Source organism: Lontra canadensis, unplaced genomic scaffold (assembly GCF_010015895.1).
Source record: "Lontra canadensis isolate GAN:19392208 unplaced genomic scaffold, GSC_riverotter_1.0 scaffold201, whole genome shotgun sequence".
NCBI lineage: Eukaryota > Metazoa > Chordata > Mammalia > Carnivora > Mustelidae > Lontra > Lontra canadensis.
Window position 1 is genome coordinate 586123 of NW_022631195.1, and position 17408 is coordinate 603530.

A 17408-nucleotide genomic window follows, 5' to 3' on the forward strand; every position below is an offset into this window, starting at 1 on the left:
TCCAGAGAGGAGGAGCGTGCCCTCCCTGCCCGGGCGCGGCCTCGGAGCCCCTCTGCCCCGTCCTCCCCCGCCCCCAGCTGTGGGCGCGGGGCCACCGTGCCTCCGGTCCGTGGCCCGTGGCTGTAGCGCTTCAACCCCGCTCTGTCCCTGGTGCCTCTGCCTTCACGTGTCACGTTCACGTGGCTCTGGTGAGAACACGGTCCCGCCAGGTGAGGGCCACCCTGATGACCTCACCTTCACTCGATCACGTCACCTGCGAGAAGCTTAGCGCCAAGTAAGGTCAGATTCCCAGCTGCTGGGTGAGGGTTTCGACATCTTTTTGGACACGGTTCAACACATACCAGCTGCTGACCCCGTGGCAGCCAAGGAGATTTATTCGGCATGTGTGGGTGTGACGAATGCGTTTCTTCTCTTTTGCCACCGTGAGGCACATGGGGTTGCACCCAGGCTGCCTTTAAGAAGTAATAGGAAAGCAGAGAAAAGAAGCCGCTGTGCTCTCCCTGACCGGCTGGACCAAGCTGTTCCTAAAGGCGCACTCGCGGGGCTTCTCATGCATGTGAGCTGAAGGCCTGCCTTCTGCAAAGTTCTGTCACTAGCAACCCACGCGGCCTCCACTGATGAGAAGCTGGTGCAAGGGCTGGGCTTTACGAGCTGTGGCCCCTGAGGAAGTGGGGGGACCAGAGGCCACTCCCTGCTCAGGGCAGTTGGTGATACACTTGGCCCAGGCAAGGCTGGTGACCGCGCCTCCCGCCCCAGCCCTCCCTGCAAGTGGTTGGAGGCCGGGCGAAGGCGGTGGGCTGGGTGGACGGCCCGAGAAAGCCCCGGCCGGCTGCTGCCCTGCGGTGACAGGTGGTGGGAGCCCGACCCCGGGCTGCTCTCGGGGGGATCGTGCCCCAGGTGCTCGAGGTTCTAGAAGCTGCTGAGCGGCTGGGCAGCCCCCGAGCCCCTTGCTGAGGGAGTCGGGCGTGGAGTGACTGTCCACAGAAGGGGCCTTTTCCCCACATGGCAGCAGGTGGAGAGGACGGTCCCGGTGACCCCCCTGGGCAGGAGGGGCCACAACTCAGTCAATGTGAAAAGAGGGCATCGTGGTGGCTTGGGCTTAAGATCCTTCCCAGCTGCCAGTGGGCCTTACACGACGTCCCCAGAAAGGGGAGCCCGCGGCTGAGCCCGGCTGAGTGGGAGGGTGCACCAGAAAGAGAAGAGCAGCGACTCCCTTTACACACCGGCGCTGTGGTCAGCGTGAGCAAAAACTGACAGCACACGAGCCGCCACCCCGATGGCCCGGTGCCCTCCACATCTGAGAGCCTGCGTGGCCTTCCTCTCGCCTGGATTAAGAGGGGAGTCTCACCAGGCCTTCCTGGGCCTGCGGAGATCTGCCCGCCCCCACCCGCCCTCCCCCTTCTGGCCCCCACACTTCTGCTTCCCGATCCCCCCCTCCTCTCCCCACCCCCACACTCTCAGGGCCTTTGCATGTGCTGCTCCTCTTTGTTGGTGTGTCTCCACCCACGGGACTGGCAGGTGTCTAAACAGAGCACGCACAGTATCACCGGGTCCCGCAGCCAGGACACCCTCGTGTCACGGATCAGCGTGATGTGCCGTGCACCCGCCGACCAGGGTGTCCTGTGGGCCATTCTGGGACACAGGCAGCAGTGTCACCTGCCCGGGCACTGGCAGCGTCCCAAGAAAATGCACATTGCTCATGGTCCTTTCTTGATGGGCGCCGAAAGGGACAGATTCCCAGGCCTCTGACAGCCGAGGCCACCATGGTTGCCAGAGGATCTGAGGAAAGTCCCCCTGACCACCGCCCCCCTTACCCTCCAAAGCCAAGGGGCCACTTCCCCAGCACTCCCCCTGACAGTGTGTCCACTCGGGAGGGACGGGCATGATGGCCAGGCAGCTTCTGTGGCAACTGGCCCAGGAGAGGGAGTGTGGGCGACACCACCAGTGCTCTGAGGGGACAGCCACGGTCTCACAGACGACGCCATGTAGCACGCGACCTGGTGCAGACACACCAGGATGGACGGACCCGTGAGCTACACACGGACACTTGGGGAAACACGGGGGAGGCGACCGGGGCCTCGAGGTGAGCACCACGCATCTGGGGCAAAGGCCGGAGGCCCGCATTCTGCGCCAGGAGCCGCTAGGCAGTCTCCGCGAGGCAGAGAGAGGCAGGACAAGCAGTGGGGACGCAGGGGCGACCCTGGTGACCAGGCCACGGCCTCGCTGCGGGTGGAGGTAGAGGCGTCCTGGCGGGTGCGATGAACAACCCTCACGGGGCGTCCGGAGGAGCAATGGAACAGGACTGGGGGCGGGTGGGGACCCAGGAGAGCGGCCCTGACGTGAGTCCCAGGACAAGAGAGACGTCCACACCCGTCAGGAGAGGAGCGGGTGCGGCTGAGAGGGCCGGTGCCGGACTCTGGACGCCAGATAATGGGGTTTTGTCCCCACGCGTGGCATGGGGAGGCAGCTGCGAGCCGGTCAGCCTGGGGAACAGGAAGAAGGAAGGAGGAAAAGGAGCCAACGGACGGGGCGGGGGGGCGTCCACCGCGGGACCAGAGGACAGAGCCAGAGGCCAGAGCGCGGACACGAGGGGCCGGGGGAGGCCGGCAGCTGCCTGGGAGCCAAGATGTGGACGGAAAAGGAGGGGAGGGAACCAGAAGAGCAGCGACAAGAACGCAAGCACAACGAGTCTCCTTAGAATCGGGGTCGGGACGAGGTTCCTGCGGTGGGGCGCGGGTGGGGGGGGCCACCCCGGAAGCAGGGAAGGAGAGGACGCACCGCAGGAGGACAGGCAGCAGCCCCCGGTGGTGGCCGCCGGAGCCTGAGGCCGCGCGCTGAACTCGCCAGTTAGAGGAGATCCTCGGGCTGGATTTGCAAAGCCAACAGGATCCCGCGGCGTTCCGTCTGCAGGGCCCATCTTACGGCTCTGAAGATCTTGTTTGTGTCTTTGCTCGCTTCCTCATCGAGACGGCGAGCGTGCGAGCGCCGGGCACCCGCGGGGAAAAGCAGAGGGAGACGGAGAATCTGAGACAGACTCCTCGGGGAGCACGGAGCCGGACGAGGGCTCGATCCCACCACCCCGAGATCACGACCTGAGCTGCAACCAAGAGTCGGAGGCTCAGGCGACTGCGTCACCAGGCGTCCCGCGAGGATCCGCTGAAAACCAAAGCCAGGGGCGCCGGGGGGCTCAGTCCGTCGAGCACCTGCCTTCGGCTCAGGTCATGATCGCAGGTTCCTGGGATCGAGTCTCACGTCGGCCTCCCTGCTCACAGCACCCTGCGTCCCCCTCTCCCGCCGCCGCTGCCCCTGCTTGTGCTCTGTCTCTCTCGTGCGCTCTCTCTGTCAAGCGAATAAATGATATCTTAAAAAAAAAAAAAAAAAAACAGAAAACAAAGCAAAAACCCCAAAGCCTCATGAACCAAAGAAAGCAGTCCTGACTCCCGACCAGGCGGTGTTGCAGACAGGCATCCTGAAGGATGAGAGGAGCCCAGAGCTCGGGGCACCCAGCAGCCCCTCAGAATCGGTCCCGGAATGCAGGGCCAGGTACCGCCGCCAAGGGCACACGCCCCAGAGAACCGGGTAGTTCAGAGAGACGGAAACCAGAGAGACGCAGTGAAGGGCCAGCGATGCGGTCGGCAGATGGGTTCGCCAGATGCCCTAGACTCACCAGGTGCCCAAGTCCCACAGACCAGGCACACCTACGCTTTGAGCCCAGAGGGAACATTTCTGCCCGAGCATCAGCCCAGGAAGAAATCTTGGAACATCCAGCACGGTCCATAACGAAAGACATAAAGAAGATTTCTGCAAAGACTCAAGTCATCTGAACACCTAGTTACGGTGTCTGCGTTCCTGGAGGTATAGAATTTGTTCAAACTGGAAAACAAGGACGGAGGCTTTCAGCAGGCCGGTCAATGAAATGGTGGTTCGAGCATCTCCCTCCAGGAAATCTCCAGGCCCACATACGTCTAGAAGTACGTTCCACCAAACTTGCAAAAAGAATTTTTTTGTGAACTCATGGCGGTGGTTCCCACGAAACCAAATAAAACAGGGAAAGGGAAGATCTAGCAAACTTGTTTTATGCGGCTAGAACAATGTCGATTCCAAAACCAGAGAAGGACAACACAGGGCCAAGGGGCGCTGACCTGCACAGTGTCAGGACACACGCGCAACACGCTACCTAGTGAAACGCCACAGCGCTGGAGAGAAGAGTCCAGGAGTGTTGGCCACGCAAGGTGGTCCGACGGGCCGAGCAGCCCACATCACTCACATGGCTGACGGTAGGGAACAAAGAGTGACACGGATCCATGCAGGAGAGCAGCCGATCGACTCCAGTACCTATCTGTGATTATAAAAACAAGCAAATGCCAGAAAAACTCTTAGCAAATCAGCTCTAAAACATGACCTTTCTTTAAAGTAGGTCTGTACCCAGCACGGAGTCCGGCACAGGGCTTGAACTCACGACCCCGAGACCCAGCCCTGAGCTGAGATCCAGAGTCAGATGCTCACCCGACTGAGCCTCCCAGGCGCCCCTAAATCCTGACTTCTTTGCCTGCCCTTTTGCTTTTTTTTTTTTTTTTTCAAAATATTTTATTTATTTATTTGACAGAGATCACAAGCAGGCAGAGAGGCAGGCAGAGAGAGAGGGGGAAGCAGGCTCCCCGCTGAGCAGAGAGCCCGATGCGGGGCTCGATCCCAGGACCCCGGGATCATGACCTGAGCCGAAGGCAGAGGCTTTTACCCACTGAGCCCCCAGGCGCCCCTGCCCTTTTGCTTGTCACTGAAAGTCCTCAGGAGCCGTTCTGCCTTGCACACAAGCTACGCAGTCGGGGCCTCAAGCCTCCGGGGAATGGAAGGCAGGAAGGCAAAGTAACTGCGAGAAAAGAGAAGGAAATTATCTCTGTTGGCAGGAGACACCACCGTCCACTGGGGAAAAAAAAGCAACAAACTCTTCGAAACAAGTATTTCTCTAATACTTGGGAAGAGATGTGTAGCCTTGCAGAGCTCGGGGGCGTGAACCCCGGGCCCAGGCGGAGGAAAGGCCAGCGTGCGGACGGAGGACCTGGCTGCTGCGGGGAAAGCAGGCCGCCCTGGTGTTCAGGCCCCAGAACTCAGGCCCCAAGAGACTGGACGGCCTCCTGCCCTTCAGCTGGCCGCACATGCCGGCTGGGGGGTTGCGGGGGGCACCAGGAAGCCCTGGGAACTCTATGTCAGGAGCTCCTGCTGGGGACGGGTGTTGGCCTGTCCTGGGTCCACCATCCCCGTCCCAGCTCCTCGAGCCCATGTTCAGTCTGCTGAGGGTGGGCCTGGCATGGGGGCAGTGCCAGGGCAGCGGTTTCTAGAACTCCAAGTGGACTCTGGGCTCGGCTCATCTCACAGTGTGTCTACCCCACGCAGGGTCTGTGGCTTTCATTTGTATCTTGCTCTGGGTGGGGGCACGTCCGGATCCCAGGGTCCTGATTACTTGACGATATTGAAAAGGATTGCTGGTTTAGGCACCATAAGGGTATTGTGATTATTATCTCGCAAAAGAGCCCTCGTCTTTGTGGCGATGAGGGGTGTGGGGAACAGGGTGGGTCTAGAGACCAAAACGTCGGCCATGGGCTCGGCCATGGGCTCCTCATTGTTGAGGAGGCTGGTATGGGTAAGTGGGAGTGGCTTCTTGTATTCCAATTCTCTGCTGTAGAAATGTTTTCAAAGATTTTTAAAAATTAACTTTTGAGAGAGAGCACCTCACCGGCAGGGGGAGGGGCAGACGCAGAAGGAGAAGCAGACTCCCGGCTGATCAGGGATTTTTTTTTTCCCCCCGTATGGGACTGGATCCTAGGACTGGATCCCAGTACTCCGGGATCATGACCTGAGCCAAAGGCAGATGCTCAACCCACTGAGCCCCCCGTCGCCCCAGAGAATTTTTTAAAAAAATAAAACTAACTGGGGGCCCCCGGCTGGCTCAGCTGGTGGAATGTGTGACTCTTGGTCTCAGGGTTGTGAGTTCAAGCCCCACGTTGGGTGCAGAGACGACTTAAAAATAAAATCTTAAAAAAAAAAGACCAAAAAACAACGAACTGGTTTCTGACCCATCCGATGCCAGTGAGCTCTGTGTGCCCGCGGACACGCCCCCGGATCTCTTCGAGAAAGACTGTGGAATCTTGAGATCCCTCTGGACACGCAGATCCTGTTCTCCTTTTCTTGATTTGGTCGTGAACTCCTCAGCCTCACCCGGAACCTTCAGTGTCTTTACCTTGAACCATTTTGTAACTTGAGAGGATGTACCAGGCGCCGGCCTAACCTGCCGGAGAGCTGAGGGGCACACGGTGCTGCCCGGACCTACCCCTGACTTCGGGCTGAGGTGTAGCCGCTCCTGTCCCTCGGGTCTCTGTCCACCCTTGAGAACCAGTTGTCTCTTTGTAAGTCCCCGAAACGACAGACTGGCTCCCTTCCCTTTCCCTGGCTTGCAAACCAGTCTGCCTTGTCTCAGCGTCTCATGCTCTCTCTCGAAATATAATTCGCTATCATAAAATTCACTCCTTTAAAAGTGAACAATTCAGGTGTTTTTTTTTTAAGAAATTCCATTTAGGTTTTTTTTAATGTTATGTTATTATTTTTTTAAGATTTTATTTACTTATTTGAGAGAGAGAGAGAGTGAGAGAGAGCATGAGAGGCAAGAAGGTCAGAGGGAGAAGCAGACCCGCCGTGGAGCTGGGAGCCCAACGCGGGACTTGATCCTGGGGCGCCAGGATCGTGACCTGAGCTGAAGGCAGTCGCTTATCCAACTAAGCCACCCAAGTGCCCTATGTTATGTTATTTTTTTTTTAAAGATTTATTTATTTATTTATTTGACAGACAGAGATCACAAGCAGGCAGAGAGGCAGGCAGAGAGAGAGGAGGAAGCAGGCTCCCTGCTGAGCAGAGAGCCCCATGCGGGGCTCGATCCCAGGACCCCAAGATCATGACCTGAGCCGAAGGCAGCGGCTTAACCCACGGAGCCACCCAGGCGCCCCAATGCAGGGTTTTTTAGTATATACCGACGTTCAACAGCCATCACCACCATCCAATTCTGCAACATTTCATCATTCCTAAGAGCAACCCCATACTTTCTAACAGTGATTCTCCAGCCCCTAGAAACTCCTCATTCCTTTTGTGTCTCTTAGGGACTTGCCAGCCCCGCGCGTTTTCCTGTCCACTGACTCGCATGGTGTGTGGTTCGCGTCCGGACTCTTCCACGAACGTGATGTTCCGAAGGTTCATCCGTGCGGTAGCAGGTGTCAGTGCCTCCTTCTTTTTACGGCTGAGTCACATCCTATCACGTGGGTGCCCCACATTTTCTTTACCCTTCATCATTGGTGGTAATCTGGGTTGTTGTTACTTCTTAGCTATCATGAATAATGCAGCTATGAATGTTAGTGTGTAAGTTTTCCTTAAAATTTGCTCCTTGATCCCTGGGAGTGGAGCCGTGGGGTCATCCCGCCCGACTGTTCCCCCACGGAGCCGCACCCTCTGCCTTCCCGCCGGCAGTGCACAAAGATTCCAATTTCTCCTCGTCCTCTCCAATTCGTGCTATTTTCCGTTTGTTTGTTTTTAAATTAGGGCCATCCTTTTAAAGATAAAGAGGTATCCCATTGTGGTTTTGATTTGCATTTCCCTAGTGACTAGTGGCATTGAGCATCTTTTCATGTGCTTCTTGGACATTTGGAGATCTCCTGTGGAAAAGTATCCACTCAAATCCTTGCCTGTTGGAAAGTTTTTCTTTCTACTGTTGAGTGTTAAGTGTTCTTTACGGATTCTAAATACGAGGCCCTTATCAGATAGGTGATCTCCAAGTATTTTCTCTCATTATGTGGGCTGTCTTCTTGCTTTCTAGTGTGACCTTGCATTCCTGGGGTAAATCCCTACTGGTACTGTGTATAACCCTTTTTCATACACTAGTGGATTCAATTTGCTAGTATTTTGGTGGGACTTTTTCCACCCATGTTCATAAGAGATACAAGTCTGTAGTTTTCTTGTGATGTCTTTGGTTTCATTATGATGGTCATAATGGCCTCTCAGAATGAGTCAGGAAGTCTACCCCTTCTGGAAGAGTTTGACAAATTGGTATTGATTCTTCTTTAAACTTTTGGTAGAATTCAGCAGTGAAGCCATCTGTCTGGGCTTTTTTCGAGGGAAGATTTTAGTTTGCTGTCTCTCTCTACTTGTTGTGGGTCTGCTCAAATCTTCTATTTCTTCTTGAGTTAGTTTAACATCCTCCAAAGAATCACTTCCTTTCATCTAGGTCATCTAACTTTTGGCATATAGTTGTTCGTAGTATTCAAACCATCTGATATAAAAAAATAATCATTTTTATTTCTGTAAGGTCAGTAGTAATGTCTCCATTTGCATACATGATTTTAGTGATTTCAGTCTTCTCTTTTTCTCCTGGCCGGTTTAGCTAGAGGTTTTCCTATTTTATTTATCTTTTTAAAGCGACTTTTGGTTTCATTGACTTTTCCTCCTATGTTTTCCTATTCTGTTTCTGCTCTCATCTTCATTATTCCCATCCTTCTGATTGTTTTGGGTTTAGATTTAGTTTACTCTTCTAGTCCCCCTTCCTTTTTTTTTTTTTAAGATTTTATTTATTTATTTGACACACAGAGAGATCACAAGTGGGCAGAGAGGCAGGCAGAGGGAGAGGCGGAAGAAGGCTTCCCGCCGAGCAGAGAGCCCGATGCGGGGCTCGATCCCAAGACCCTGAGACTATGACCTAAGCTGAAGGCAGAGGCTTAATGCACTAAACCACCCAGGTGCCCCACTCTTCTAGTTTCTTAAGGTGAAGGATTAGATTATTTATTTGAGATATTTGTTCTTTTCAGTACAGGTGTTTATTTTTCTTTGAAAGATTTTATTTATTTATTTGACGGAGACAGAGACAGTGAGAGAAAGAACACAAGCAAAGGGAGTGGGAGAGGGAGAAGCAGGCTCCCCACTGAGCAGGGAGCCTGATGTCTTGGTTTTGGGGTCATGAGTTCAAGCCCCAGGTTGGGCATAGAGATTACATAAATGAATAAAACTTTTTAAAATAATTTAAAAATTAAAAATTTGAAAAATAAAATAAGTTTCCAATTGTGTTAAAATGTGTAAAACACAAAATTTACCACTTAACCAACTTAACATGGTATAGTTCAGTGGCATCAAATACACTCCGTGTAGTTTATAGCCATTGCCACTATTCATTTCCCAAACTTTTTTGTCATTCCACAGTGAAATTCTGGACCCATTAAATGATACTGGTTATGTCCTGCCCCACCCCCAGCCTCTGGTGGCACTGATCTCCATTCTGTCTCTGTGTATTAGACTACTCTCTGCAGTTCCAATGAGTGGAATCATACGGGATCTGTCTTCTTGTGTCTGGATTGCTTTGCATTCCATAATGACTTTAAGGTTCATTCAAATTGTTGCGCATATCAGAATTCCACTCTTTTTAAAGGCTGAATGAGTCTCCCGTATGTACACGGGTACATGTCAATGGATACTTGGGTTGTTTCCCATTTCCTTTTTGTAAATTTATTCTTGCTCCTAATAAGTGAATTGGCTGAGACTCTGCTCCACTGGCTTCATTCCAGGATCCAGGCTGAAGAAATGACCACGATCTAGAACATTCCTGGTCTTCCTCACTGAGGGAAAGAACTCTGGCAATTAAAGGCTCTGGTAGGAAGATGCCACTTCCTTTCACCCCTCATTGGCCAACACTAGTCACGTGGTCTCACCTGCCCCCAGGGGGCCAGCAGGGCCAGCCACCCACGCAGCAGAGAAAGAGGGGGCACAGCTGGCCAGCACTCACTTCGCTGAAAACCATCATACTTGTCACATTTTCCATCATTTTAATTATTCGGTTTTGTAGTTTTTATTTCCTCTAAATAATGAGTGACATTATTTGGTATTGGTGATTGTTTTCTGCATAAATGATCTGGCATCATGTTATGGAATTTTGCTATGATTTCCGCAAAATAAAAAATATCCACCTTATCCCAGGTGTACAGGTGTTTGTATCCTAGACCTTGCCTCGTCCAAACCCAAACCTAGGACCGGCACAGTGTACAGATGTCTCCAAGGGTGACTTTTTTTTTTTTTTTAAGGGTGACCTTTCTGACACGGAAAACTTCTGGGTTTTTGATGCCTCAACTTTGAGAACATACGGAACTCTCGAGCTCTTCCCAGCTTTGTGCAGTGGCCGTATCACAGCCAGTGAGGCTTATCTGAGGGGCGATTATTGCTAATTGAAAACTTTTCTCAATTTTTTTCCCAGCAATATTTATATAGGAATCTTTTATATTTACAACCCCCCAAATCAATAAAAGAACTTTACCAAAATAATATGTGGAGGGGGCACCTGGGTGACTTAGTTAAGCATCTAACTTTGACTCAGGTGATGATCTCAAGGTCCTGGGATTGAGCCCCATGTTGGGTCCCTCCTCAGTGGACGGTCTGCTTCTCCCTCTGCCTCTGCCCTCCCTCCCACCACTCATGCTCTCTCTCTCTCAAATAAATAAATACAGTCTTTAAAAAAAATAATGTGTCTGGGGCGCCTGGGTGGCTCCGTGGGTTAAAGCCTCTGCCTTTGCCTCAGGTCATGATCCCAGAGTCCTGGGATCAAGCCCCGCATCGGGCTCTCTGCTCAGTGGGGAGCCTGCTTCCCCCTCTCTCTCTGCCTGCCTCTCTGCCTACTCGTGATCTCTGTCTGTCCAATAAATAAATAAATAATCTTGAAAAAAGAAATAATAATGTGTGGGGAAAACCGAGGGTCACAGCTCAGGAACAATGGGTAAGTGATCGCAATCCCAGGAGGGCATTTTGCAGGGCCCAGGGATACACAGACGACTGTGTTCACACTGGGGGCAGGGCTGGGGCCGACAGAGGTCGTGTGCCTACCGTGGGCTTGTGCACAGCCGTGCTCATCCCTGTGTTTGGGAAGGGAAGTGTTTAGCATTTCACCTTCAATGATATGTAAGTGTTACTTGCACAAAGATGTTTTACTGGTTTTTAGTACTATTGTAATTTTTCCCACTTAAAATGGACTCGCAGCTGCTGTGGCTGTGGACACTGGCTTCCAGGCATAGATTCTTGACATTAAACGGAAGAGACCTGCGTGGGAGCCACGGGTACCCGCGAGGCTCCTAAATCACATTTTTAATATTTAATACAGCATCGATTCCAGAGCATAGACTGTTAAATTTTTCCCAGACTTTTAAGAAAGCTCTCACGCCCGGCCATGGCACTGACGGGCACCATGTGTCTTCGGGTGTCAGATCCGCGGGGTCCCCGTCGTCTCGCATCGCCCGGTCGCTTCCACGCCCGAACACGCTGGAATAAAACCAAAACCCACCATCTTCTGAGAGTCCCGTGTCGTGCCGCGCTGAGAAGCACGGGTCTGAGATGACGTCGGGCCAGAAAGGCGCTTGGATTCCGGACCACTGCTCTGCTGCCTCAGGAGCCCACGGGCACCGAGCGTCCCCCGGAGCCTCCCGGGTCCGTCCGGGGCCGCGGTGAGGCCGGGTTTGTCTCCAAACAGGCGCGCGGCTGCCATCTGCTGGGAAACTCTCAGAATACATGCGTTTTCGCCACCTTTGCCGCCGCTGCCGTAGGAGACCACAAACCCTACCTAAAACATACCATGAGGAAAATAAATCAAGAGTCGTCTAACCGAGGAAGGACGTCCGTGAGGTGATGCTGTCTGCGTCGAGGTGACGCTCGTGCAGCCACTGTCCTCCCGGCCTGGCCGGGGCCAGTCGCGGAGACAGACAAAGGACTCGGACAGGAGAAGACCGGATGGAGAGACGTCCCCCGACGCGGAGTCTTCTCAACCCAGACGTCAAGGTCACGACACTGGCAAGTTCGGTCGGTTGCCCCCGTCCTCAGAGGCGGGCAGGGGAGGTGGGTGTGGGGTGGAGGCGGACAAGGCCAGCGGCCCAGGGCGCAGAGAGGAAGGCCCGCGCTCCACCTTCTCGCACTCCAGACCCACCAGAGAAGCGCCCTCGCTTTCTGCAGGGGGAAGACAGAGGGCTCCCCCCAACATCGCGGCTTTTGTCCCCTCTCCCCTTGTGGGGGGTGATGGAGACCAGCTGTCCATCAGCACACTCTGCCCCTCTGTGCAGGCTCCTTCTCCGACACCGTCACGCCCCCTTTGTGCCCCTCTGGGGACCCTCCTGGCTGTGTGGGTGGGGGTTGCTCCCCAGAAGGCTCAGGAACGCATCAGAGCGGGAGGCCGGTGAACCGGGCTGGGTGTCGTCAGGACTGTGTGCTTCTGACCTTTGCTCCCGGGCCGCGGACTGGCGCGTTACCGAGATCGTTACAGAGACGCCCAGTTTGCAGAGGAAAGCAGGAGGGCCACGCCCGACTCTTTCTTTCCTTCCGAGTTAAAAATTCTCCAGTTGCTGCCTGTTTAGCTTGTTTTCAATTTTTGAAAAAATTGTTTCCTTTTCCTTTTTTTGTTATTGTGGTAAAATATACACAACGTCCTCCTGACCCTTTGTGAGCGTGGAGGTCTGTGGCGTCCCGTCGCGTGGAGAGCGCCACTGTCCCTCTCCAGGGCTCTTCTCGTCCCGGACGGCTGATGTGGTCCTGTTGGACACCGGCTCCAAGTCGTCACCTCCTCGGCGCCTGCGATCAGCCTTCCGCTTCCTGTCCCTGTAATGCTGGCTGCGGATCTGGTGGAGTCACTCGCTGTCCGTCTTTCCGGCTGCCTCATCTCCCCGAGCGCAGCGTCTTCAGGGTTTGCCCATGTTTACACGAGGCCGAATGTCCTTCCCGGCGAAGGCTGACAGCGTTCCCGTGTGTGGGATTCCCGCACCTCCCCAGTCCGTTCACCCATCCACGGACGCTGGTGTCCCCCCTGTCTCTCAGCTCCTGCGGACATCGCCGCTATGACCACGGGGTGCAGATGCCGTTTCCGGTCTCTGGGGTCCCTGCCCGAGAGTGGAATTGCTGGGTCGTATGGGATCACGTGACTGACGGCTCGAGGAAGGGCCCTGCTGTTCCCCCGAGGGTGACCTTTTGCTCCCAGCAGCAGGGCCCGAGGGGGTCACATATAAGGGGGTTACATATAAGACCACATTATCTGCAAACAGAGACAAGTTTACTTCTTCCTTTCCAAAGGGGATGCCCTTTATTTCTTTTTCTTGTCCAATTGCTCTGGCTGGAATTTCTCATACTATAGTGAAGAGAAGTAGTATAAGCAGATGTCCCTGTTCTATTCCGATCTTAGAGGAAAAGCTTTCCGTATTTCGCCAGTGACTATGAGGCTTGTTATGGACTTTTCGACTACGGTTTTTATTATGTTGAGATAGTTTTCTTCTACTCCCAGTTCATTGAGTGTTTTTATCATGAAGGGGCGCTGAATTTTTGGCTCATGCTTTCCTCTGAATCCGTTGAGATGGCCATGCGGGGATTCCCTTTACTACGTGACTGTTTTCATCCCACCCTGCAGAACTCCTTTGAGCATCTCTTTCAAGGCAAGCCTAATGGTAATGAGCTCCCTCCGCGTTTGTATACGGGGAATGTCTTAATTTCTCCCTCACTCTGGAAGGACAGTTTTGGTAGAAATAGGATTCTTAGTTGACACTTTTTTTCTTTTTAGCACTTTGGCTATAGAAGCCAGGTGCCTTCTGGCCTCCAAATTTTCTGATGAGAAACCCACCCATTGTCTGAGGACCCTTGGATGCTACCAGCAGCTTCTCTCCTGCTGCTTTCAAAATTCTTTCTATTTTGTCTTGAAGGTTTGACCACACTGTGTCTCAGTATACGTTCTTTGGGTTCACCTTAACTTGGAGGTCACTGAGCCTCTTGGATGTTTATATTATGTTTATATTTTATATATATCACACACACATAAAATATATATATTATGTTTATATTTATATTTATGTCTCTCATCAAATCTGGGAAGTTTAAGCCGTAATTTCTCCAGCTGCTCTCCGTCTCTTTCCCTCGCTCTCCTCCTTCTGGGACCCCCTGATGCACATGTTGGTGATGTCACAAGTCCCTTGGGCTCTGTTCACTTCAACCTTTTTCTTCTTCAGTTCTTTAGAGTTGATCATTTCTACTGTCCTGTCGCTGTGTTTGCCAGTCCTTTGTTCTGCTGCTCAGATCTGCCTTTAAATCTCCTTCATTCCGTGTCTGTACTGAACGGATGGTTGGCTGGATCTCCGTTCTTGCACTTTCCGGCTCCGCGCTTCCTTTTCCGTCTCTCTTTAGGTTTTCTACCTCTTTGTTGGTCTCGCCATTTGGGGCACACAGCACCTCCCAGACATTCTCCACATCTTCCTTAAGGCTTTGAGCATCCTTCAGACAACTGTTTTAAAGTCTTTGTTCAGCAGACCTGCTGGCTCTTTCTCAGGAACAGTTTCTGTTGAGCTTTTTTTCTATCGAATGGGTGTGCTTTCCCATTTCTTGGTGCACCCTGTGATTTTTCTGTTGAAGACTAGATCTTTGAATCTAATAATGTGGTAACTCTGGAAATCAGACTCTCCTCCTTCCCCAGGATTTTCTGTGTTATTGTTATTATTATTACCTGTCTCTGTGCTAAGGATTAGTGTGAGCGGTAAACAGAAAGTCTGATTTGGTCTTTTCTTAGCCTGCGTGATAGCATGGTCATTTTCTTACTTACTTACTTTCTTTCTTTCTAGATTTTATTATTTATTTGAGAGAGAGAGAGACCATGAGTGAGGGCAGAGGCTGAGGAGAAACAGACTCCCCACTGAGCATGGAGCCCAACGCAGGACTGGATCCCGGAACTCTGGGTTCATGACCTGAGCCAGAGGCAGACACCCAACAGACTAAGCCACCCAGGTGACCTGCATGGTCACTTTCTAATTTTTCTTTTATATGCGGTTGCGTTTGAGTATCTTAGTCTATAATCTTTGGGTCCCAAAGGGGAGAAAAGAGGAAAATAAAGTCAGAGGAAAGGGTGCTAGCCCTTTATTTTATTCTTAAGAGTCATTTATTTGTGTTAGGGGGTGGGGAGAGGGACAGAGGGAAAGAGGGAATCTCAAGCAGACTTCCTGCTGAGCACAGAGACGGACGCAGGAAGCGACCTCACAACCCCGAGTTCACCACCCAAGCCAAGTCCAAGAGTCAGATGCTGGACTGACCGAGCCACCAGGGGCCCTTAAAATACCCTGGAAGTCACTTCAGCCAGAGGGCCTCGCATCCGTGTGGGAGGCATAGAACTAGCCCGCCCCCCAGCCACGTGGGCTCCTGTGTGCTCAGAAGGGGCACTCGGGGGTCCCCACGCACGTCTCCATACTTGGAGCCAGGGCCCGCTGTGCATCTGGATCCCGCAAGCTGTGCGCGATGCGCCAGGAGCACCCGTGCCGCGGCCCCGCCACGGGACAGGCGGGGATGGGAAGCTGCTGCTGCGCCAAGAGCTTGCGCTGAGTGCAATGAACCACATCGAACCACCCGAGTCCTTCCCGGCAAGTTACAAACCTTCCACAGACTCCGGGTTTCCATGAGTGGTTCAATCCGACGGAGGCCACAGCACAGGCTGTTTTAGCGGAGGGGTTCCTGGTGCCTCGCACATGGCCGTCTTCCAACGCGGGATCCTCTTGCGTTAGGTACCGATTTTAAAATACATATAATAAGTTAGTTCCCCCAGGATCCTCCGAGGACAAGCATCTTGTTTCTTTTTTAACTTGCAGACTGAAGCGGCTGTTTCCCTCACTGATACTCAGCTTGTCCCGTCTTCCAATTTCCAATGTCGTAAAGTCTCACGCTCTGAGAGCAGACCAGAGACCCTTTTTGGCAGATCACAGAAGTCCCGTCCTTTTGGGGGACTGGCTTTGGGGAAGCTGCTGCCGTTTGGGGCATGGGGTGTCCAGTGTGGCCTACAGCTCTGCCCGTGTGGGGGACACTGTCTCGTTTAGTGTTGGCTCTTTGGGAACAGATGCCCCCAACATCCTGTTGAGACAGGAGCTGAGATGCCCCTGGGGCCTAGAGCCTGGAGGAGAGGCTTGGTGGAGGTCAGGCCTCCTCCAGGGCACTCCTGGGCTCTGCCCCGGGCAGCCACAGTTAGTTGCAGGAGATGAAGGAAAGCTGGCGCCTTACCCCTCCCGCCCCCCCCACGTCCAGGGCTCGTAGGGCAGCCAGCTGCAGGACAGGGACAGGGACGTGGGGAAGATATGGCAGGGGCTGAATCCAGGGCTCGGCTGGAATTAGCAGAGGCCCTGAAAACAGCGACAGCTCGTGTGTGCTGAGCCTGGGGAGGAGGAGCCTGGGAACAGCGCTGTCTCTGGACCCTGGAGGGCAAACAGGAAGGGGTGAGTGTTCAGGAGATAGGACACCTGAGTCCTGCCTGCCTACGAACCAGTGGGACATGCCACGTGCCACCAAGGCCCACACACACGAGCTGGCACTGTCCCTGAGAACCTCACCAGAAGGGCTTGTGCTCGGTGGGCCTACGAAGCCCCCTCTGCCGCAGGCCTCCCATCTCCCATGCCAGGCCCTCTGCCTTCCGTGGACAAGGTCCCCACAGGTGCTTGACCCCAGGACTCAGGGGCTCCGCTTCTTGGTCCCTGAACCACGACACCCACGTGTCCCAGGCACTCTGGTCGCTGTCCCTAGCAGTGAAGACTTACCAGCTTCCAGAGCCCTGACAACAGTGTGGTCAGACTCGCGGTCCCCCAAGCTGGGAGGAAGCACGTGCTGGGGGCTACTGGGCCATAGTGCCCGTTCCAGCGGCCGCGGCTGACCAGGGCCCACAGCACGGTCGAAGTGGTCCGGCGGGCCTGACCCACAGAGTCGGCGCAGGCAACCCCCCAATATGGTGTTGTGAGACCTGGGTGTCCGGCAAGGGGGTGGCAGACAGTAGCGGCTCCCACACTTGGGCACGCGGTCACAGGTGGGGCTAGGACAGGCCTGGAATTTCGGTTTCGGTGGGTCCAGGGTGGGGCCGAGGACGTGTAGCTCACCGCACCCCACCCCCACCCCCGCCCGCAGGCCCCGGGACCATGCCGGTGTGCTCAGAGGTCACGCTGTGAGGTACACTAGCTTACAGAGAACCGGGACCTAAGGTAAACAACGTGGTTGACGTCCGCTGCCCCAGTGGGAAATGGGATCGCTTGACCTGCTTCCCTACCTGAGCCAGTTCTCGGACCCAGAACCCATGAATCGGAAGACATCCTCGGTCTCCCCAAGACACTCTTGTGGAGGCAGCAGGACTCCAAGGCCTTTGGTAAAGCTCCCCAGCCACCACTCTGGGCAAGCGAGCCCGAGGGAGCTGGGGCCACCAGGTCGGAATCAGGGCTGGTGGACCCCAGGGGCCACCACGCACCAGCACAGACCCCGGAGAGCAGGGAACTCGGGGGTCAGAAACGAAGGGAGTCCGAGTCTGGTCGCACTCACACGGGCTCCCTCTCACTCATCCCAGTGTGGCACAGAAAGCT

The 17408-nt window shown here is 54.0% G+C and overlaps 1 non-coding gene across 1 annotated transcript; it reads left to right on the forward strand.

Annotated features, from left to right (window-relative positions):
• The first annotated feature begins 10186 nt into the window (after positions 1-10186).
• On the forward strand, positions 10187-10326 carry LOC116861648. The gene has a single exon (XR_004381517.1). It is a non-coding gene; the product is annotated as a U4 spliceosomal RNA (small nuclear RNA).
• The last annotated feature ends 7082 nt before the right edge of the window (positions 10327-17408 follow it).